General features: G+C 41.6%; 1 long non-coding RNA gene across 2 annotated transcripts in view; it reads right to left on the reverse strand.

The window, feature by feature from the left end:
* LOC137141416 (uncharacterized) overlaps positions 1 to 23415 on the reverse strand; it is a 129356-nt gene that overhangs the window by 14004 nt on the left and 91937 nt on the right. For both annotated transcript variants that reach the window (XR_010916627.1, XR_010916624.1), the window contains exon 4: positions 16621 to 16810. This is a non-coding gene — a long non-coding RNA (uncharacterized lncRNA). The remainder of the gene's footprint in view (positions 1 to 16620; positions 16811 to 23415) is intronic.

Below are 23415 nucleotides of genomic sequence, written 5' to 3' on the forward strand. Positions count from 1 at the left end.
GGGGTTCTGGTGGCTCAGCTCTGGGGTTATATAGCTTGGTCTTCTTCCAAGAGATGTTCAACCCCAGAGTTCAGGAGGTATCTTGTAAACCTTGAAGGGCAGGATTGATTCTTTGGTTTCTCCACGAGTAAGGCAGCATTGTTGGCAAAGTCTTGGTCAAAGAACGCTTCTTGGCCAACCTTGATTCTGATTTGTGCAGCTGCAAGTCCTAGTATCTAATTTGACAGAATAGTTCCGGGGTGAGAATACATACCTGTACATACCTGAGGTTGTGTCGGAATATGGAGAAAGGCGTGAACCAACATATGCTCTACCACCGATACCAGTATAAAGGTTGCATCAGTTATAGCACAACAAATCTGTGATGCCAACCCCTTTCAGTGCAAACTAAAATACTGACCTGTCAACTGACTCAAAAAGTCACTTTGATGTCGATATATGCCACATGAAAAGGGAGGTTAAATTCTCAATACAGCTCACCCAGAAGCCAGAGGGTAAGGACATCTTCCACTGTTGACAACCCAGCAGTGAAACCTGATTGCTGTGTGATATAACATTATGTATAGCACTCCAGATGATCTTCACATCATCTGAGAGCTAAACTCTGCTCTCTGTCACATGGCTGTCATTCCTAGTTAAGTCAGTAAGAACTGTATGTGTGTAACTAAGAACAGAATTTGACCCTAAGTGAAAAAATAACCCCGGGACCCAATTTTGACCTTAGATCCATATGCACAACTTCTACTTGCTTCAGTGAGGTCTGTACCAACAACTCTCAGGTCAAAATTTGTACCAGTGATATTAAACATAAATCAAGAAACAACATTATATCACTCATCCATATAAATTAATTATCCTCAAATGCACAGAATTTTTAAAAACCCAACGCCCACACTAGTATAATCTGTTTACTAATACTCCTCTTGGCACCAGCCCCTCACAGTGAAAGAGATATTGGGTGGAAACAGGGTGAAATCTTAGTCCCATTGAAGTCAATGTCAACACTCCTATTGACTTCAATGGGGTCAGGATTTCACCCTCAGATTAGACACTTCCCTGTGGCATGTCTGCCTCCAGTAACAAGAGCTGTTTACCAGCCAACTCTAAGGCCAAATGGTTCCTGCCACTGCTAATCTCTTCCCTTTTGATGCAAATGGGAGAATTGGTTCTAAGGTGGATGCTTGTAATATGGAAATGAGACTCACACTTCATTTACTGCGTTTGGAAACCTCTGCCATGGTTGTTTTCAGACAGGTATAAGACTGAATAATTTACCCACACACCTCCAAATCTACTTGAATAATCCTCTTGGTTGGGAAAGCTGAGTACTGCATTTTTCTTCAGACACAAGCCAACCTAAAATAGGATTATTATTTTTAATTTAGATTATTACTTGTGAAGAAGGAATGCCTTTTAAATGTCAATTGGATAAAACATCCTTCACTTCTCAGTCTAAACCATTGTGCTTTGGTGCTCAGTGTGCATAAGATGCCACATTCCATCCAGAGGTGGATGCATTTCAGTGATGTGTAAAGTGTTTACTTCATAAATACAACACACAGTCTGTAAATTGGATTCTGCTCTCTAGAGAGACAGGGTGCTGATGGATAGGGCAGTGGATTGGGATTCAGGACACTTGGTTTCTGTCCTTGGCTCTGCCACAGATTTGAGAGGACTATAAGTTACCCTGAGGGCAATGACAGGATAGATTCAAATGTGCTGTGTGTGTGCATGTGTGTGAGAGAGCGAGAGAGACCAACTGTGCTCTGCCACAGTCCTGCAGTGAAACCTTGAGCCAGTTACTTCACCTCCTCTACTCTTTTGTTTGTTTTGTCTATTTAGACTGTGAGCTCTTCAAGGCAGAGACTGCCTATTGCTTTATATTTGTACAGTGATTAGCATAACGGGGCCCCAATCTCAGCAGAGTCCTCCAGGCACTTCTGTTCCTATTACAAATAATATTAGTCTCTTGAAATGAACGTGCTGTGGACAGGCCCAAACTTAAGTGTTTCTGGTGAAGTTCTGGGTGCCCTCAAGTCCCTTCAATTTTTTGGGATCAGTCCCTGAATGACATGACTATATTAACTATATTAACTTTAGAGGAATCCCTCCTTTTGCATTGTCTTTTAGTCTTTCTAGGTAGATCATCAAAGAAGAAGAAATTTCTTAAAATGCCTAACCATTAGGACTAATCCACCCCTCGCTCCCTTTGTGAAAAGAGATATCACATGAGATCCTCATCACTGATGACGTCTGTACAAAACAAATGATTAGTTATTCTGTTGACTCAAAAGACCTAATGTAAATGTGGAAAGAGAAATCAAACCAGCTGGAGTGTATTGTGTAATCAAGGCAAGTATCAATAAATCTTCAGGCCATTCTACTTTTCTTTTTTATTAAGGAAAAAAAGCATGACTAACTCCTACCTTGCATGCTAATTTTATACATGCAGAAATGCCCTGCTGGGCCAAAGATATGTAGATGTGAATCATATGAGAAAATGTTGAAATTGTTCCACAAATTAGCTGGGCTTCTCCTACACAAGAAAAAGGCAGGACAGGACTAGCCTGAGCTTCTATTTGTTCAAGTCATTCAACACTGAAAGCAGGTTTGAGAGAAGAATAAGTTACCTTGAGGGCAATGACAGGATAGATTCAAATGTGCTCAGTGCGTGTTGTGTGTGTGTGTGTGTGTGTGTGTGTGAGAGAGAGAGAGAGAGAGAGACCAACCGTGCTCATTAATACAGATACTGCTAATAATGGGCCATATCCTCAGCCCTAATGTCCTTAAGAGGGTAAAAACCCTTGAAGGTTGAGAGTCAGGCGCTGATGCAAATTTCCTCCCTAAATTCCTAAGTCCCCTCTCTTTTCTATGGAAACTATTGAACTTATTGCAGCTCCATTTTCCCAAACTTACTGTTGATCATACACTATGTGCTGATGTGAGGAACTATTGCTCATAAACAGGGACTTCAAACATTGTACTTCCATGCCTGAGTGGGGCAGAGGAATTGACTACTATGCTATTAGGACAGACTTATGTGGCCACTGTGAGGTGGACGATATTTGATCTGACCTCTTTGGGTCTGGTATCTGTCTAGGCCATTCAGTTTTGCTGGATTTTGCACTAATCGGACACTTGGGATGGGAAATTTGGCCAAATTTGGAGGTCCTAATTCAGGTACACTTCCATCCAATGGGATTTGTCTTAGTAAGGACCTCATGATGTCACCCATTAGAATTAATAAAACCCAGATGTGTGCTAAACATTGGTTACCAAACCCAAAACCATATGCAACTTTTCTGTTTCATTACAACTCATTCATCCCAGGTTTCTCAAAAGGTTTGCAAAGGTTTCATGTAAATTTGGCCAGTGCTGAGTAAGCCTGAGCCTGGGTTTTGGGTTGAAACTAGGCAATTCCTGTGTTATTTCATTCTTTGGACACCCAATGTGAAACACAGTGGTTATGAGCGAGTTTGTATGATCCAGAGTTCATTCAAAGCCTAAACTTCGTGGAAAACCTCAAAGGGCCCAGTTCTCAGTTCATTTACACAGGTTTTACATTGATATAACCCCATCGATTTAAATGCAGTTTTCTTCCTGATTTACACCAATAAGAGATGAGAATCAGGTCCAAACAGTGTGAAGCCAGCTGAATCAAAACCAAAAAAAAAGTTCACAATAATCCTATGTGATTAGTCTCAGACCCGTCTAATAAGTTGTATATATAATAAACCAAACTAATCTTTAGTAAGAACCTAGTTCCACATCTCTTTGTATATAAATACAAATTCTACCTATTTGTCTTGGTACTCTGTGTAGTTTCTTGCTACAAGTCATTGAAGTAAAAATAATACACTAAAAAGCAATATTTAACACATTGTATCCATACTATGGTGAGCTAATATTCTAGTACCCTAAAGATAATCTCTTTTCATCTTAGAAATGAATTAAAATCTCAGATAAGTAGCTGATTTTACAAGACACATGGCAATGTACACCCATGTATCTGTGTGGGAGCACTTGAATGAGATTGCATATGAAAGAACGATATATCTGCTTGTTTTATTGCTGTGATAGCATCTTACATGGCTAAAATCTTTATTTCTATTGATTTGTCATTGTATGATTAAATTTTTGCCTACACTGTACAAAAGTCATAAACTACTGATTTTATTGTATTTTGATGCTGTACATGCATAAACGCTGAGTGCAAGAGATAGACAGACTAAGGTTTATTTTATGCATTGGATCTTGGATGTTATGCACTATATTAAACCAATATAGAGCTACAGTATTTCATTGATAGTATTTTAATCCATAGTTAAGTTTTCTTCTTTAAGTGCTGGAATGATTGTCATCTATTGTTAGGTGTTATGAATGGTGTGGCATGCTGTACCTCAAAATAGCATGCTGGAAACCCCATATTCACCACTGTTATATGATTATGATATGTTTTGTACTAAGTATGCTTTATGAGGTATCATTTGGAAAGTTATAATCTGCTGACCATGACTATCCTGTTGAATTGTATGTATATGGAGTTATGAGATTTTGCTATGTGGCTGTTATTGAACTATGTTGCGAGTCTGGGAGACATGCACAGCCAGCTCTTCAATGGCATCGAAGGAGCACCTAACCCCTCCAAGACAGATTTACATTAGGACTAGCCATCTATGTGTTGATGGCAGATTTAGGAGAATCCACTCTATGTGCTTCAGGAAGGGCCCACTGGGAGACAGTGGAGGCCCTGTGTCTCAGCAGGGCTCGTAGAACATGTGATCCATGTTTGAGACAGTATTTTTTCAGGCATATGCATAGAAGGTATAAATTGGAGATGGTGACATCAGCTCCTGGCCTCTATCCTCACCTCTCTCAACACTGGGAAGATCGTCTGAAAGAGAAAGACTTTGAACTAGGGAGATTGGTCCCAGGCTAAGAAGGAAATTCAGCCTGTGCATTAAGAACTGTAACCTGCCTGCAACATCCAGTGGAGTGAGAAAATTAGTTTGATTCAAATCTTGCTTAGTCTAATAAAGTTTAGAATTTAGACTGCAATTTTATTTTTATTTCTTAAGTAACCAACTTCAACCTCTATGCCTAACACTTATAATCACTTAAAATTTATCTTTCAGTTGTTAAAAAAATTATTTTAGTGTTTTATCCTTACCAGTGAGTTTGTCTGAAGTCCTTGGGGAATCTACTTGGATTACAAAGGCTGCTGCATGTCCACTAACCTTTGATGAAGGGGTGAACTAATAAACAAGCTTACATTGTTCAAGAGAAGGTCTTGAGCAGTGTAAGACGGTACATTTCTGGGGTGCAAGGTTGGGGGGATTTGCTGGTGTCTTCCTATGTGCAGTTCATGAGTGGCGTATAAATCATTCTTGCAACCTAGGTGTATCACTGTATGTTGGTGACTGAGTGATAACAGCCACTGGGGAGGGGTTGGCAGCTTGTGACTACCACAGCATTTTCAGAGACAGCCCAGGTTGGAGAGTTAAGGGGACACAGTAGTCCCACAGTTCCAGGTTGTACCTCGGGGAACCCGTCACAAATGGAAAAATTCATTGTCAACAAATTGAAGGTAGGCTAAATCTACCAGACCACATCCTTAGGCCACCCCAGAGATTAGACTTTCTGCTTTAAGGTTTGTTGGAACATCTGTTTGGTGTCAACTAATGAAAAATATATTAAAACACATATGGGGTTCAATGCCTATGTGCTGCCTTTTGACATTTTTAACACTGACATAACTCTTTGGAAAATCTGTCCAGTGAGTGTAGGCAAGTTTAAAGTTAACTTTTTAATATCATTTTAATGTTTCACTTTAATTTTTCATTTTAATTTGAGTGAATTTAGAAATCACTATAGCTAGAGGCAAGTCTCATGAATATTGATATCAAATTGTGTTGAAACATGGGTGTGAATCTGAAACATGGACAGATGCCCATTCAGAGCTGATCAGATCACAAAACTCCTTCTCACTTTTGACCAGAGATAACTCAGAGATAACGCAAAGAATTCAACTCTGCGTTTGGTTTCAGGCTAGCATTTTGAGTTCAAGTTTAAAGCTGAATTGGGGCTAGAAGGCTGGTTTGATTTCATGGTGCCAATTCTGAGAATTTTTCTAGTGAAATTTCCACTAGATTTGAACCAGCGAGTGAAATCTGTATTAGTTTACAGCGCAATCCAAATCTGATCAGCAAAGCTGGGGGTTCAGATCTGACCTGCCCCCTACCTTAAATGTGAAAAGTTTGAAATGCATTTTTCCAATTTTAAGCCATTTCCACTTATGACCTAAGCTCAATTTGATATCGGATCTTTAGAGATATTCAAAATTATTTTAAAAAGCAGAAATAATTTAGACAGGCCTGCCTTTGTCTTTATGGCTATCTGCCAAATACCTGATTTATTCATGCCTATAAAAGGAGAGGTTTGCTGTTTTACTACATGATACCTAGAAATGTTTTGTCCAGGGGTACTTCCTGCAGTGAAATCGGATGGTGTGATAGTATATAACCAGTGTATCTGAGCTGAAGAGCATGAAAAAGACTGATTGTTCAATAGTTCATGCCTTTGGGTACAGTACAAGATAGTTCATACAGTAAATTTATTAGTACTTTGTCTAATCTGCTTAAACATCTCAAGCAATGGGGCTTCCTCCTTTGGAAGACGGTTCTGCTGCCTAATAGATCTCACTGTGAAAAACCTGTCCCTGATATTCATCTTAAATTTTCTCTTTCTTAATTTCATCCCATTATGACTAATAATATAGTTCCTGTCTATTCCTGTTGTTTAGACCCTCCTGCTGGGCATCTATGCTGACTTCTGTGGTTTGGAACTGACTTGAGTACTTGGTGATTTTATGACAAAACCCATATAGAAAACAGGGTTGGGTCTCTAATGAAGATGATATTCACAGCTGGATTTACAGAAAATAGAAATCCAACAACTTTTTACTATCTGTGGACAAGACCAATCTTTTGAGACTGAGTTCCATGGTTGAGTAACCAACCTTCTGACATCTGGTCTAACTACAATGCTTTGCAAAATCTTCTAAACCCAGATGCAATGCACAGAATGCAACAAAACTTGCTGGTTTCATTTTGATTTTGTCCTTGCCATATTGAAGGAACCTGAACTGGGAAGCAAAACTCATGCAATGGCAAACTGTACAAACTGAACTGACTGCTTACTTTTTCTAAAACCTATGCAATCCGAAGGCTGTGGGTAGGATTGTCAAAAGCCCTATGCTAACTCTCCTCCCATTAAATGCAAAAGGAGTTTTACCATTGCATTCAATGGGAGCAGATTTAACCCAATGCTGAAAACTTTTGAAAATACCACCTTGATGTGTCACACAAACAAACACCTAAAGGAGACACATTAAACAGCTAAATCAGAAATGTTTAACATATTCCAGTATAGTTATAACTCCACATATGTACCACAGAATTCACTGCACGTAGATACAGCATGAATAAGGCTTCTGATGTTGACATATAATTTGTTTGGGTAGGGAAAGGTTTATATTTTCTAAACTCTTCTTTATTTTCACATTCAACTTTTTAACAGGATTTGTCTTTGCAGCATTGTTAACAAGACTACCTATTAGCAAATGGAAAATTAATGACTGCACCAACAAAAGAGCAAGAGGATATTACCCAAGTGTTATCTCTCATCCAATCCAAATACTTCCTCTTGCTCCATTTACTCAGAGGAATTAAGAGCAGGTGAAGTTAGAACTGTATGTTTACTGATAATATCAGGAACACACCTGAAAATAAAGTAGTGAGTGAGCAGTCTAGGCTTGACTGCCTTAAGTCTGCTGGGTATTAACCTGCTTTATCTGAAGTAAACCTGAAAAGAACCATACCACACTTAGAAAGCCTAATATTATTAAAACATCCAGTAACCTATTGTTGTTATTACTGCAATGCAAAGTGGAACACTGAGAACCAAAACATAACGTAGATGTATCCAAGAGTAATTTCCATTTGTTGTCCGTTATTGTATGTTAATAGGGAGACCATTATGTTTCTCTGGCTACTGTACAGTACCTTTCACATACTGTAATTTGGCTTCTGATCGCATTTTATTGTGATACATATCAATCCCAGGCCATCTGGCTAGCTCCAAACAGGATTTGCTAAGTAATTCTACCAGGTAATTCTTATACCTTAATGAAAATAATCAATCACTGTTTTCAATGTATAGGTTGTGTTCTAGTAAGCTGACACAATTATAAATAACCAGGATCTTTTATGAAGATTTTATCAACTTGTGCCATCATTTTTCCAGCAGATTAATTATCCAAATAAATATATTAATTTTTCTTATAACATTCTTAAACGCTGTTTTGAAAATGAAGTTTGGCCTAAGCAACACTAAACTTTGATCACTATAGCAGAGCAAATGACATCAATTCTGCAATACTGATTTGCTACGCATAGATTCAAGGCTCAGTAGAATAATGTCAATTGAAAGTATTGTGGCTAAATAGACTATGAGAACTATTCTGACTGTAAAAAGCTTGGTTTTAAAAGATTCTCAAGATAACAAGTACAGCATAGCCAACGTTTCTCTCCTTCATAATCATTTACATTGAGTGAAATACTGGTAAATGTTATTGTGATGAAGTGGGAATTTTCTGTAATTTTTTTATGAATCCTGTGTGTGCCTTAGGTTCCCCTATACTTCAAATGGCTACTCAGTGGGGGTGAAGAGGACAGTTTGCTCTCAAGGCAGGATCAGAGACATAGCTATGAATGTTGCCTAGCTGTCTGAGCCTGAACAGGTCATTGGAAAGGACTGGTCAAGGCTGACCCCATATGAATGGGGAATCCATGAAGACAATGGCAAAGCCAGTCACCAGGACATTGACACTTAGCAATCAACAACACAGAGGAAGATGGATTCCCCCCCCCCCCCCCCCCTTGCAGCTGGGAAGTGGAGCAAAGATCCCAGCTTGAGAACAAAGGACTGGGAAGGTGGAGGGGGGACAAGAACAGGCGGCTGGAAGGAGTTTGCGTTCTCACCTTGGAAGTGACCAAGGAAATCAGACTGAAAGACAGATGAAGCTTGAAAAACAGGGGCCACTCCTGCTTGGCTGGCCCCTGGGCTAACCAGAATGGATCTGAGCTATGCTTTTACCTTTCTTTATTTTCTATGCTCACCTTAGGAGGACTTCCTATGCTGAGTTCCAGCTGACTAATAAACAATATTGTTTTGACAACGCTGTTTGAGTGTCACTGCAAATGCTTGGTGAGGTGCATTAGTCCCTGAAGCGTGTACAAATCCCTGCCAGGAGTCTATCGCAGTTGGGTTCACTGAACAGATCTCACTGTGTGAAGCAGGAGCTCCTGGTTCAGTTAAGGAGGAGGTGAGGTAGCATGGTGTACCCTGTGCAGGAGGCGTGAGACTCCTTGGGGGATTGACATACTGAAAGGGTTCCTCCTAGTGACTGTTTCAAAGCTGTGGATCAGTGACAGTTATAGATAACTGTAAAGTGAAAAAATGCATTAAATTAATGTTGTCAGAAATTCATTTTGTTGTCAATCTTCAGTTCACATGTTCATACAAAGGAAGAACAATTACTGCATTCTAACTACAGATCCTCCTTGACTTTGCCTAAGTCAGTTGTTCTTTGTGCTATGTATATTAGCACTTAGTTAAAATACCTCTTAGAATATCTTCATGTGCTGAAATGTGCCCTTTTTCATTGACACAATATTTTCATCATGCTGTTTTTAAATTAAGAAATGACAGACAGACACACACTGTCCAGTACAATGTAGATGTGTCACCAGATATAATAAAATTATCCCGTGTCACTGTTCAAGTTTAAGGCAGTCAGTACCAGTTGGTAACACATACCATTCAAACCCAACTTAGGTATCTGACAGGCAAAACATGCTTTATTTGACATATAAACAATTGGCGACTATGAGAACCACAAACATGAAATGTTAATGACTGTAAAAAAGTCAAATATTGATTGGAATAGTTCTTGTATGTACTTTAAACACAAAGAGTTCCCAAACTAGTGTATTTTTGTGCAGGAAAAAAAAGCAAGCAAACATTGTAAAGAGAAGAGCAAACCTAGTTTTTATGGGTTGAGTGATATAAGTAAAGATAGACAAGTCATAAAATACCCAGACTTTCAGGTACACAGTGATATTATTACCAGCATAAATATCCTTTGTGTAGGAAACAATTCAATCAGTGTTAAGTATCTGCTGTCCATATTTTGAAGGCACTTATGTATCAGGTAGATTTTTTTAAAAGGGTCTCTTGCACAATCATATTTAAATCAATCAAGCCCTCAATTTTCTGGTTTTATAATTTATGTAAACATGTGCAGGGATACACACAATCACCTACATCTTTTTCTAATGCACAGTGTTTATATTCTAACGAACTAATGATTGAGTTGTTCAGAATGAATAAAATACTCTCCTTAAAAGATCCTATTCATTGTACAATTAACATATCTTCTACTGAAACAATATTAACGTCACAGTGATAGATCCTCAGATAGTGTCAATTATATTAGCTCCTTCCACTTCCATGGAGCTGTGGCAGTCTACACCAGCTGAGGATCTGCCCCCATGTTTAGCATATTCTGGCCTATATCATACTTTCCTGTGAGAAAGGTATTGCAGGCATGGAGAGGGTCCAGAGACATGCATGAGATTCCACACATGGAGATTCCTTTGCAAATTTCCATCAGGGGTTGGAGCTTAAAGGCAGGGGCCCAGGGATTTAGTGATTCTGCAGCTGAAGAATTTGCTGGGGAATTCACTCCCTCACCACTTTCATTTAAACAAAACACATTTCTAGCTGATATGGTTGCAGACAACCTTGAAAATGTGAAACTAGGCTAAGCCAATGCAGTGTTGCCTGCCTGAGTCTGTAATTAGCCTGAAACAATAGCTCAGTGAGGTGTGAACTGCCCCAGTCATCTCAGTCACAGACATGTGGACCTCACAGCTCCATGCCACATGATTTGGCATTTTTTCCAGGATACCATGGAATTGAGAATTTCTGCTGCAGAATTCACCATTTTGCTGCAATCAGGTGCCTCACATTTTGTTTTCTATTTTCCTGCCCTGGTGGGACCTGCCTGCAGCTGCCTCTTGGTTCCCCACATGTGGGAATTAATCACCCTTTCCCCTGAAGACTATACTTCTTTAGAAGACATGCTGCCATTGGCTACTCCTTCCACACAGTGCAGCAGCAGCCACGGAGAGGATACATGAAGTCTTGCTTGGATATCCACAGAGTCTGCAAGGGATCAAACTGAGCATTGAAGCTGTGGCTTGACTTTGCCCCTTGCCACCACAGACCCTGCACTACTCCTACATTTTCACAGGCTATAAGAACTCAGGCCAAGAGGCTTTTGTAGGGTTCCATGGTAGAAGGAACATGCCACAGAGCTGGAACATGCTTTTCCTATACCAGGCCCCTTTGTGGTGTCAGAACAAAAATGAACTCAGGTGGAGTGGGCATCATGCGAAATACAGTAGAGAGGTGAAAGAGTTACATGTTACAAGCATTCTGATTTTGCTAGACATTTATCCCTTGCTACAGTGGCCTCAAGCATTTCCCCTGACATGTCTCATAAAAACTGCACCTTTGCAGTGTCGTTTGTGTTACTTGAATGTTATTCTTTTTTTTTTCAACTTGGGCACATTTTGATTTTATCACCCGTTGGGGAGTGCATCTGTTAAAAAGCATCATTAAAAATTCAAGTTTTAAATGATCACAAGTAATTTTACGGGATATTCCTTAGAATCCCATTTCTGTTTTGCAAGAAAGACTCCCCCTTGCTCTTCAGAGTATAAATATGTATCACTGCCTCATGATTTCCACCCGAATTAGTGAGTTACTGTGCATCAGGATTTTCTGTATTCTTCTGCAGCAAGCATGACATGACACTAATCCTGTATAACTTACATTTTCCAGGCTTGATACAAGGGAGAACTAGTCTGACTTAGCAATTCTTTTCTATGCCCCACTCTCAGCAGACTGAGGGCAGGTGGCTGGCCTGTCAAACAGCAAGAGAGGACACTGGAGTGAATGTAAGAATTTAGTAGGCAGTTAAGTTGCATATTTTGCTGAGGGCTTGACCCTGCGTCACTGAGGTCAATGGGATCTTTGCTATAGACTTTGATGGGAGCAGAAACAAGCCCTAAGACATTAGAAAGGAACTGGCAGGACGTAGCTCAGGCAATTCTTGTGCCTTCAAACCAGTTCTGTCTCACCACAAACACAAAATATTCACTCACCATGGAAAGATTCACCTGGACTCCCTTGGAGTCAGAACTGCATTGGTTCTGCTGCATGTGTGGCGGGGGACAGGAATCATGGAGTCTGCACTTCCTGTGAAATACCGAGCTCAGTTCTGCTGGGGTCCCAGGATCTGGGTTGGCTTAGGCCAGGAGATCTACACCTGTGAGAGAGAACTTCTTGCTCAGCTACTCAGCCCAGGTATTAGGCGGGTGTGACAAAGTGGAGGTGCTCTTAAGGTTTTCTCTGAGTGCTGTGCATGTGTCTTAGTTTCCCCTATGTGTTACTCATGTATTTTGGTGATGGGACCAGGGTGTGTGATCATGGCAGAGACCACTAGAGGGTGGCTGGGCCTTCCCCAGTCACATGTACGCAGACAATAGCCAGGACCCCTTTGCCTTGGGTCAACCAGCTGTGACAGGTTGAAACAGATCGTGGCAGGTTGAAACAAGGCGGGGTGGCCACCTTGCCCGGTAAAGAGACAAAGGATTGGGAAGGGGTAAGAGGGTGTGTCTAGGGGGGATTGGTTGGAAGAGTCAGTCCCCCCGTAAGGGAGCAGAGCCTAAGAATGTGGTCGCTGCTGTAACTTTTGATTCATTCGCTAACAACGTCTTGCTACGCTGTGCTCCTGAGAACTAATAAACCCTTCTGGCTTCCACGCTGGCTGTGAATTGCTTCTGACTGCAAGGCGGGGTGCATGGCCCTTTTGGGGGCATGTAAGAGCTCCCCAGGGTCCCATCCAGGGGGACTCACTGTGTTGAGCTCAGGCAGAGCAGGGGCGCTGAACGCTCCGAGGTCAGATTCAGGAGGCGGCTGCACTGGTGTGTGAAGACCTGGGGGAGGGGGGGGCGGCAGACTCCGAGCACTAGAGTCCTAACTGGCTTCTCCCTGAGTGGTTCCAGAACCCTGTCCCTGTGGGACTCCGTCACAGCAAGGGATCTGCTTCACAATATAAAATTGTCAATATAAGGGTGTTGAAGGCAAAGCAACACAATCAAAATGGACCTCAGATTCCTGTATGATTCCATCATCTCTAACCACAGATGGTAATAAATAATCTCTCACCACAACTGGAACAGCAACTCACGATAAGAAATGAGTTGTAATCATCTCAAAGTGCCCTGACCAGCTTACAGCAGCTGGAAAGTGTCCCATCATGCAGTCGAAATTCAAACAAGCCTCGAAAAGTTTCCTTTTGCAATGTTGTTCCCAATTCCTTGATCACCCAAAGCAAACTGATCATCCTGACAGGCAGATTGTTCCAGTTGCTCGAGAGCTTGAAAGATATTGAATAGACATTGCAGTGCTGAGCAAGATGCAACTTGCCGAAGAGGGGCAATCGATTGAGGAGAGTGCTGGGTACCCTTTTTTCTTGAAACGATGCCCACAAAATGAGCCACACGATTGTAAAGTCAGCTTTGCAATCAGAAAGAATCTTGTCTTTTGCTTGAGTCTTATACTCATTGGTATAAACAACAGACTGATCAAGCTCCAACTGCCCCTGAGCGGTGGATGTTACGCTTCACTAATCAGTGCTTATGTGCTGACAATGTCTAACTCTGATGAGGGTAGGGAGCAATTTTTACTCCATACTAAATTACCTGATCTGATTGACTCCCCATGAAGACAAGTTGATTATTTTAGGTGAATTTAATGCTCCTGTTTGCCGTGATGATTCCACATGCCATGGCATACTTGGCGAACATGGCGTTGGGAAGATGAACAGCAATGGCCTATTTCTGCTGACAACATGTGTCGAGCACCCTCTAATTATTGCCAACACTGTCTTCCGACTTCCGGACAAATACAGAATGACCTGGTTGAATCCTCCCTCACATCACTGGCATCTGATCGACCATGTGATGCTCTGACAGCATGACCTACAAGATGTGTGCATAACTAGGTGTCTTGGGGTGTATGTACCCCCAGGCTGGCCCAGCAACCATGGAGTTAATACCGGCACTGCCAACCAGTGCTGATTAGCAGCCTCACAGCATCTGGGAAGATAAAAGGACCAGGAAGCAGAGGGGTGGGACAGCTACCAGAGGAACATGAAGGCTGAAGAAGGGAACTCCTGCCAGCAAGCTGCTGAAAGCTGCCCAGGGACAGCACCCTCGGAGTGGAGATTCAGACCAGCCGAGACAGATAGGAAGGGGCTCAGGGCATGGCTGGAGTCATCGAACACTGATTCAGTTTGTCTAGATTAAGAGATTCCTGATCTGAAACCTAGTGGAGTGGGTGGGCCTAGGTTTCCCTACGAACCCCCTAAGGGACTTTAGAACAGAGGAGTTTTTCAGAGTCCCGGGCACCAGGAATTGACTGACAGCCCCACCAGATTGAGTGGACTCAGGTGCAGTGCTCTGCCTAGCCAGAGGGAGCACTGTTGCATTGACACACCAGGTCACATTTGGATATTAGATGAGCTGATTGTTGGACTGACCATCAACTTGTTCAGTCAAGGCTTTGCCTCTTTATTTGGCTGAAAATGCGTAAAAGCCAAGCAATTAAGCATGTAAATATTTCCTGCCTGAAAGATATGGCAATTGCCAAACAATTTTCAACACAGCTAACTACTGTTTTAGAAACTCTTCCAATGACCAGTGATAATGTACTTGCTGAATGGGTATCCCTATGTGACACAATCTATAATACCATTATGGATTGTGTTGGGTATACGAAACACTATCATTCAGACTGGTTCAATGATAATGATCTTGAAATATCGAATCTCCTTGATGTCAAGCGACAAGCGCATGCAGCACTCTTAGCTATCCCATTCTCTCTGTGTCAGAAAAGGCCAGGTGTAGGGCAGCTTGCAAAATGCTCCAATGCGAATTTTGCCAAATGCAAAGTATGTGGTTTGACCATAAAGTGAATGAACTATAGGCCCTTGCAGATAAACATGACTCAAAAGGTTTCTATGAGGCAGTTAAAGCTGTGTATAGCCCTACCCAATCTGCCTTGACACCACTAACAAGTGCTGGTGAGTCTCTCATCATAGAACACACTGCCATCCACCATCAGTGGCATGAACATTTTAGGGAACTAGTTTATCGCTTATCTACTGTTTCTGATGAGTCACTGGATAATGTGCACAAATTGCCCACATTTAATGCACTTGCCAATCAACCCACTTGAGCCCAGGTGTTGAAGGTTGTTCAAGTAATGAAAAATAACAAATCTCATAGTCCTGATGCCATTCCCACTGAAATTTTCAGACATGGAGGAAATCTTTCCATTGACAGGCATTTTGAATTTTTCTTACAAGTCTGGTTTCAAAAAATCATACCACAACAACTGAAAGATGCTAACATTGTCATTGTCTATAAGCAGTTATAGACCACAGTATCATGGCTATTACTGTGCTATTTCTTTACTCTCTATGGCCAGCAACATTCTTGCACGGATCCTCCTGAACCAATTCCTGACCCAAATCATCAACAACATTCTATCTGAGTCACAGTGTGGCTTTTATGCTCAGTGGAGCACTGTTGACATGATTTTCATCTTCCTACAATTACAGGGAAAATGTAGCAAGCAGCACCAACCTTTGTACCTCATTTTTCTCTAACCAAGACATCTGACATGGTCAACCACACTGCTCTCTGGAAGTCTGACTGTCTAGACAAATTTATTAACATCATTTGGCAATTACATGAAGACATGGCTGGAAGAGTTAGCGCTGATGATTATCTACAGACACATTTCCATCCATGTACAGGGTGAAGCCAGGATGTATCCTTGCCCCTAGTCTTTTTGGTCTATTTTTTGCTGTAATATTGGAGGAAGCCCTTTGTGACTCTTTAAATGGCGTCTTTATACTCTTCCACACTGATAAGCTCTTCAGACTTTTCCATCTATGTGTGAACACCGAAGTGATAGAAGTGTTGATCCCAAAACTGCTCTATGCCAATGATTGTGCCTAGGTGGCACACGGAAACAGCACCACAGGACATTACAAACTGCTTTGCTGCAGTCGCCAGTAACTTTCGCTTCTCCATCAGCCAAACAAAAACTGAGATTATGTACTCCCCAACAACTTTACCAAGACCCGTCATTATGCTTGGAAAGTACCATGCTCCAAGCCATCAATCAGTTTACTTATCTTGGCAGCATATTGACCAACAAAGCAACAATTGATCATAAAATGAATGCTCAATTAAGAAAACCAGGGCTGCATGTGGCGACCTCTGAAAGCAACATAAAATCTGTCGACAGCCAAAAATCAAAGTCTATTATGCTGTTGTCCTCAGAACAGGTGTGAAACATGGACCTATAATCAATGGCACATTTAAAAGCTTGACAATTTTTATTTCTGATACTTACAACAATTGTTGGGCATCAAATGGCAGGACCAGGTTACCAACACAGAAATCCTGGAGAAAGCTGGTTCGGTTGGCATCAAGGCTCATTCGATCTGCACCCAGCTGAGATGGACTGGCCGTGTAATTGATATGCCTGAGACCCATTTATCAAAACAAGTCTTATATTCTGAATTAAGCTCCGGCAGTTGTAACTGTGGAGGGCAGATGAAACTCTTCAAAACACCTTGAAATAAAATCTGTGTAAAACAAACATTCTGACTTGATCTTTGAGCAACTGGTGACTGATCATTTTGCAGGAAGCCACACTGTAAGGGTGGTTGTCTACAACTTTGAGAAGAGTTGTGTTGAACAGCTGGAAACACAGCTCCAGACTTAGAAACAATGGGCAGCTCAATCAATACAACTAGGCAAATGACTCTATGGCCAGTGCGGTAAATGTTGTTCTTTGAATTGGTCTATGGAGTCACACGAAGACACATTAGTACTTCATCGACTTCATCCTCGAAATGGAGGTGACTAGCATCATCACCAAAGTGCCCAGAAACCTCAGTAAGGATCGGGACCCCATTGTACTAGGCAATATGCAAATACATAGCAAAAGACAGTTCTTGCCCAGAACAGTTTATCTGCAATTCCTATGGAGAAGGCAGAAATTCCTACTTGCAGCATGGAAATAATCTGGAGACGTCTTGCCTTGAGATGGGATACAGTTCAAAAAGGGACATTCTTCCCCGTTGGGGAGCATGTTTTGTTGAGAACTGCATCATTTGTGTTTGCCACAAAATTGGGCAAAGCTTAATTTTACAATACACTAGATTTGCAGAACTACTGTAGTATTTATTTACTTATAAGAACTATAGAATGTGTCATGTTTCAATGGAAAAATAGCAATGCTCTGGGGAAACAGCAGATATATCACTGCCAGAGATTCTAGCAATAAATCATTTTCACATCTTCATGGGTGATTCTCTGAATATCATGGCATTAGAGACTTGAATGAAATCCTGGCCCCCTTAAAGTAAAGGGATTTTTGCCATTGATTTCAATGGGGCCAGGATTTCACCTTTAAAATTCAGCAGCCCTAATTAACCGAAAAAGTAATGATAGTGGGTATGAAATGGCTAACAAATAGAAGATTTCTAACTATTGCTATTTGGTGGAAGCAGTTTGACTGCTGCAAAAATCCAGTCTGATCATATTTATCTTGTTGTCTTTCCAGGTGGAAAAACCACTATGTTCACTGTTAGTTGGTGAGTCAGGACCTCAAGAAATGTTGTAGGCAAATTAGAGAAGAATCAACTGGAATTGAATAGAAGATCTTGTATCAGCCTTGAGAATTAATTTGATATTTTAACAGAGTTTTTATCCTTCACCTTTCCCAGGAGTGTGAAACTACACCCAACAGAGCACCCAACAGAACGTCCTTGAATATCACACTAGTCACTAGAATGAACCAAAAAGAAGTGGCTCAGAAAGACTAAGTACCACTTCACTCATGCAAGAACTAAAGATTACCTATAAGACAGATATATTAGTTGGAGTCAAGCTCCCATTCATTTCACATACAAGAAAGATTCATGTCATGTCATTCTGGGACCTCTTTATATTCTTTGTCATACGCATGATAGATGGATTGGCTGCTTTATATATTGTGCCACTTATCACAACACTCTGTTGATTCTCAGCATGCAATAATCAACTTTCTTGCCATAATAATTCTCTCTCTCTGTAGCCTTATTAACCCAAAAGGTCAAGGTTGAAGTGTCTTTTTTAAGCAATCAAAACACAGAGCAGAAAGACTATACATATATAATATCTTAGAGGCTGGATGTGGCTCTCATCCATGCACCAGGCAGAGGAACTCTCAACAGCACCAAAGTGCTTGGCTCCTGAGGGGCTTAGCATAGGCTTGTTTAGTCTGCAGAAGAGAAAAGTGAGGGGGGGATTTGATAGCAGCCTTCAACTACCTGAAGGGGGGCTTCCAGGTAGGATGGAATTAGGCTGTTCTCAGTGGTAGGTGATGACAGAAGAAGGAGTAATGGTCTCAAGTTGCAATGGGGGAGGTCTAGGTTGGACATTAGGAAACACTTTTTCACTAAGGTGAAGCACTGGAATGGGTTACCTAGGGAGGTGGTGGAATCTCCATCTTTAGAGGTTTTTAAAGCTTGCTTGACAAAGCCCTGGCTGGGATTGTTTAGTTGGGATTGGTCCTGCTTTGAACAGGGGTTGGACTAGATGACCTCTTGAAGTCCCTTCCAACCCTAATCTTCGATGACTGTATGATAGTTCTAGCATGCCCAGCCTTTTCAATCAGAGGCCATGATCTGCAATGAGCTCCACCCTGACACATCCTTGCACCCACCCAGTAAGCCCCTGGTGAGTATGTGTTATGTGATCCTCTCTGTTTCCAATCGATGGGTGATATGGGTCTGTTGCTACTGGATCTTTAGCTCAAGCTGTCAAGACTCAGGCCTTTAGCTCTGGAGATCCCCAGTGTCAACCAGGATGGCAGCTGTCACACACAATGTGAGAGTGTCGCTTTGTGCAGCTCATTGAAGGATCAGAGAATAAAGGAGGAGTTCAGAACTTGGATTCTCTGTGTGCATCTGCTACTAGACTAATGGAGTGGCTTTAAATGGCATCTATAAAAATACATTTATTGAGCACTGTGAACTACTGCATGCAATAAGCCATGTTCTGTACCTATTGTAGCGTCAAGTATTAATAAACATGTTCTTAATAAATAATTATTTAAAATACACCTATTTTAAATCTAAATCCTATTTAATACTTTTTAAATTTAAGATCTATTCATATTATACTCACCTTTTTGTGCATTTATTCAAAAAATGTTTTGTTTTGGTTTTTTGAGAAAAGTGCTTAATAACTAACAAAATATACACAGAAAGCATATAAAATGTATATTTTATGGAGCGGCACAGTGGATCAGAAAACAGAATTTCCTAAATTCTGATCCGAGCCCTTACATAGAATCATAGAGTTGGAAGGGACCTCAGGAGGTCATCTAGTCCAACCCCCTGCTCAAAACAGGACTAACCTCAGCTAAATAATCCCAGCGAGGGTTTTGTCAAGCCGCAGTTTAAAAACCTCTAAAGATGGAGACTCCACCACCTCCCTAGGTAACCCATTCCAGTGCTTCATCACCCTCCTAGTGAAAAACTTTTTCCTAATGTCCAACCTAAACCTCCCCAACTGCAACTTGAGACCGTTGATCCTTGTTCTGTCATCTGCCACCACTGAGAACAGCCTAGTTCCATCCTCCCTGGAACCCCCTTTCAGGTAGTTAAAGGCTGCTATCAAATCCCCCCTCATTCTTCTCTTCTGCAGGCTAAACAAGCCTAGTTCCTTCAGCCTCTCCTCGTAAGTCTTGTGCTCCAGCCCCCTAATCATTTTTGTTGCCCTCCGCTAGACTCTTTCCAACTTCTCCACATCCTTTTTGTTGTGGGGGGGCCCAAAACTGGACACAATACTCCAAATGCGGCCTCACCAATGCTAAATAGAGGGGAATAATCACGCCCTACGATCTGCTGGCAATGCTCCTACTAATGCAGCCCAATATGTTATTAGCCTTCTTGGCAACCAGAGCACACTGCTGACTCATATCCAGTTTCTTATCCACTGTTACCCCCACGTCCTTTTCTGCAGAACTGCTGCCTAGCTCGTCGGTCCCCAGTCTATAGCTGTGCATGGGATTCTTCCGTCCTAAGTGCAGGACTCTGCACTTGTCCTTGTTGAACCTCATCAGATTTCTTTTGGCCTAATCCTCCAGTTTGTTTAGGTCCTTCTGTATCCTATCCCTACCTTCCAGGGTATCTACCACTCCCCCTAGCTTAGTGTCATCTGCAAACTTGCTGAGGGTGCAATCTACCCCATCCTCCAGATCATTAATGAAGATGTTGAACAAAACCAGCCCCAGGACCAACCCCTGGAGCACTCCGTTTGTGACCGGCTGCCAGCTAGACATGGAGCCATTAATCACTACTCGTTGAGCCCTATGCTCTAGCCAGTTCTCTATCCATTTTTTAGGCCATTCATCCAACACATTACAGTGACTTCAGCAAAACCAGAGCAGTGCCGTTCCGGACTGGCCTGTTATTTTAAATAATATGGGTTGCACTCAAGTCTCAGTTAGAGGAAGGATAGTACAGTGATTAGTGCACTGATCTATTCCACAGGAGACCCTGCTTCAATCCCTAGTTTACTACAAGCATCCTGTGTAACCCCATTTAATGTCACTTTGTCTCTTGGTGCCATAATTCCCATTCTGTAAAATGGAGATAATATAAGGATAAATACATCAAAGAGTGTGATGTCCTCAGATAGTGCAGTAATGGGGGTTATATAAGTACCATAGATAATTATTACATGCCTGAGTATGTGGTCCTATGCTGATCAGTTTATGTGAACATCCATTCAGCGAAACATACCGATTTCAGTAGAAAAATTTATGGGATAATGTATTAGTCAGCAGAGTGGGAATAGCAGAATCGGTCCCCAAATCAACAGCTCCAAAGATTTTTTTGGACAAAGGTAGGGTTGCTTATATTTCCATTTAGGAAGTTTACATCTTCTTTTCTATAGCTAACTCCCAATAGCCAGGACCTCACAGCTGAAACACATATAATCCTTGTGCCTATTATGTTAAATGGGTGTTTGCCTTTTAGACTGAAAGGTCTCTGGAGTAAGAATCTTTGTGCTTTATACAGTGCCTGACAACTAATAAGTAATAATGATCAGTATTCACCTAACAAATAATTATTGCTTTTTAAGTTAGTCTCTTTCATTGTAATCCTGTATGTCAGCATTTTCTCCTCAAATGTATTACTGAATCTTTCCTTTTTCCAAGGTGAATTGTGCTTTTTCCCCTATATTTCCAATCTCATTAAAATCCTGTGGATTATCTATCTGTTCCTAACCATGTTCATATCTCCCAGTTTAATATCAACCCCAAACCAGCAAACTTTTTAAGCACATAGAATCATAGAAATGGAGGGGTGGACAGGACCAAGTAAACCTAGACCATCCCTGACAGATGTTTTTCTCACCTGTTCTTAAAAACCTGTAATAATGGAGATTCTAAACTTCCCTTGTAATTTATTCCAGTACTTAACTACTCTAACAGTTAGAAAGTTTTTCCTAATATCTAACCCAAATCTCCCTTGTTGCACTTTAAGTCCCTTACTTCTTGTCCTTCCTTCAGTGGACATGGAATCATAGGGCTTGTCTTCACTTAGCTCCAAGATTCAGCGGCAGTCGTCTGGAGTTACGCAAGCTATGCAAAAAACTTGCATAACTCCCATCGACTTCTCTGCTTCTCTTCGGCGTGCCGTCTTCACTGCACTATGCCAACGGGAACCGCGTTCCCGTCGATGCAGCGCTACGCTACTTGTGGAGGTGGTCTTAATATGTCGATTTCTGGATCGACTGAGCGGGTCTTCGCTGACCGCTCAGTTGATCCAGAGAAATCAATCTGACGGCGGCGAATTTGCTGCCATCAGTGAAGACATAGCCATAGAATTTTAGGACTGGAAGGGACCTTGAGAGGTCATCTAGTCCAGTCCTCTGCACTTGTACTCAAGAATTACCTAAACCATCTAGACATGGAGAACAATTGATCACAGTCCCCTTTATAACAGCCTGCAATGGAGTTGATAAGCCTCACAAGGACAAGGAAGGGGTGTGGCAGGGACAGCCCCACCCTTATGGCACCACCCTTATGATAGGGAGGCTACCCTTAAAAGGGAGGCAGCTGCAGTCAGCAGAAAGGGAAGGAGCAGGATTGCCCTAAGCAGCAGAATGCAGGAGCAACTCCTGAAGCTGTGGAGGGAACTCCTAGGCAGGAAACCGTCACCCCAACCCCAAGGAGAGTACCCAAGGAGACTCCCAGGGAAAGACAGATAGGCTGGCCTTATCTCAAAAACCCAGCCAGAGCGATTTCCCCAAACCAGCTGCACTGCAGCTGGATTGTTGGCAGCACTATAGACTTGCCACCTCCCACCTTTTTGGTATCTCTGAATGCATGTGGGGTTTGGGAGCTACATTTGGATCCTCCAGCCAGAGAGACTAAAGGAGGCCCACAAAGGGCAGAACCCCCTTTACAAATGATGGGGAAGTGGGGCTCAGGCTGTGACCACCCAGTATAGCTAAATAGGCATGGTCAAGTTTCCCTATCCCCCGTGGGAGGAACCACCTAGGACTCTGTTACACAGCTTTTAACATATTTGAAGACTTATCCGGTCCTCCCCCCGAGTCGTCTTCTCTCAAGACTGAACGTGCCCATTTTTTTAAAGTTGCTTTATAGGGTGGGTTTTTTAACCCTTTTATTATTTATATTGCTCTCCTCTGGACTGTCTCCAATTTGTCTACATCTCTTTTTAAAATCTGGCACCCAAAACCACACACAATACTCCATCCAAGGCCTCACCAATGTCGAGCAGAGCAGAACAATTACCTTCCGTGTCTTACATACAATACTTCTGTTAATACACCCCAGAATGATGATAGGGTTGTTTTTGGTTTTTTGCAATTGCATAACATTGTTGGCTCATATTCAATTTGTGATCTACACTAACTCCCAGATACTTTTCTACAGTACAACTGCCTAGATGTGAGGATCTGCAGGTCCTTCTTCTTCGTATGGCTGTTGTAGATGTACAGCAACAACTATAATTTTACATTTAGGTGGGTAAGCCAGATAATTGTATCAGGAGTAACGGAGTGTACCAGTGTGATGCTTCCTTCATATTTGGGAGTTGGGCGTTGAGTCATTATATGT

This window comes from Emydura macquarii, unplaced genomic scaffold (genome assembly GCF_026122565.2).
Source record: "Emydura macquarii macquarii isolate MOO-44397 ecotype Brisbane River unplaced genomic scaffold, CSIRO-AGI_Emac_v2 contig_369, whole genome shotgun sequence".
NCBI classification, from domain to species: domain Eukaryota; kingdom Metazoa; phylum Chordata; order Testudines; family Chelidae; genus Emydura; species Emydura macquarii.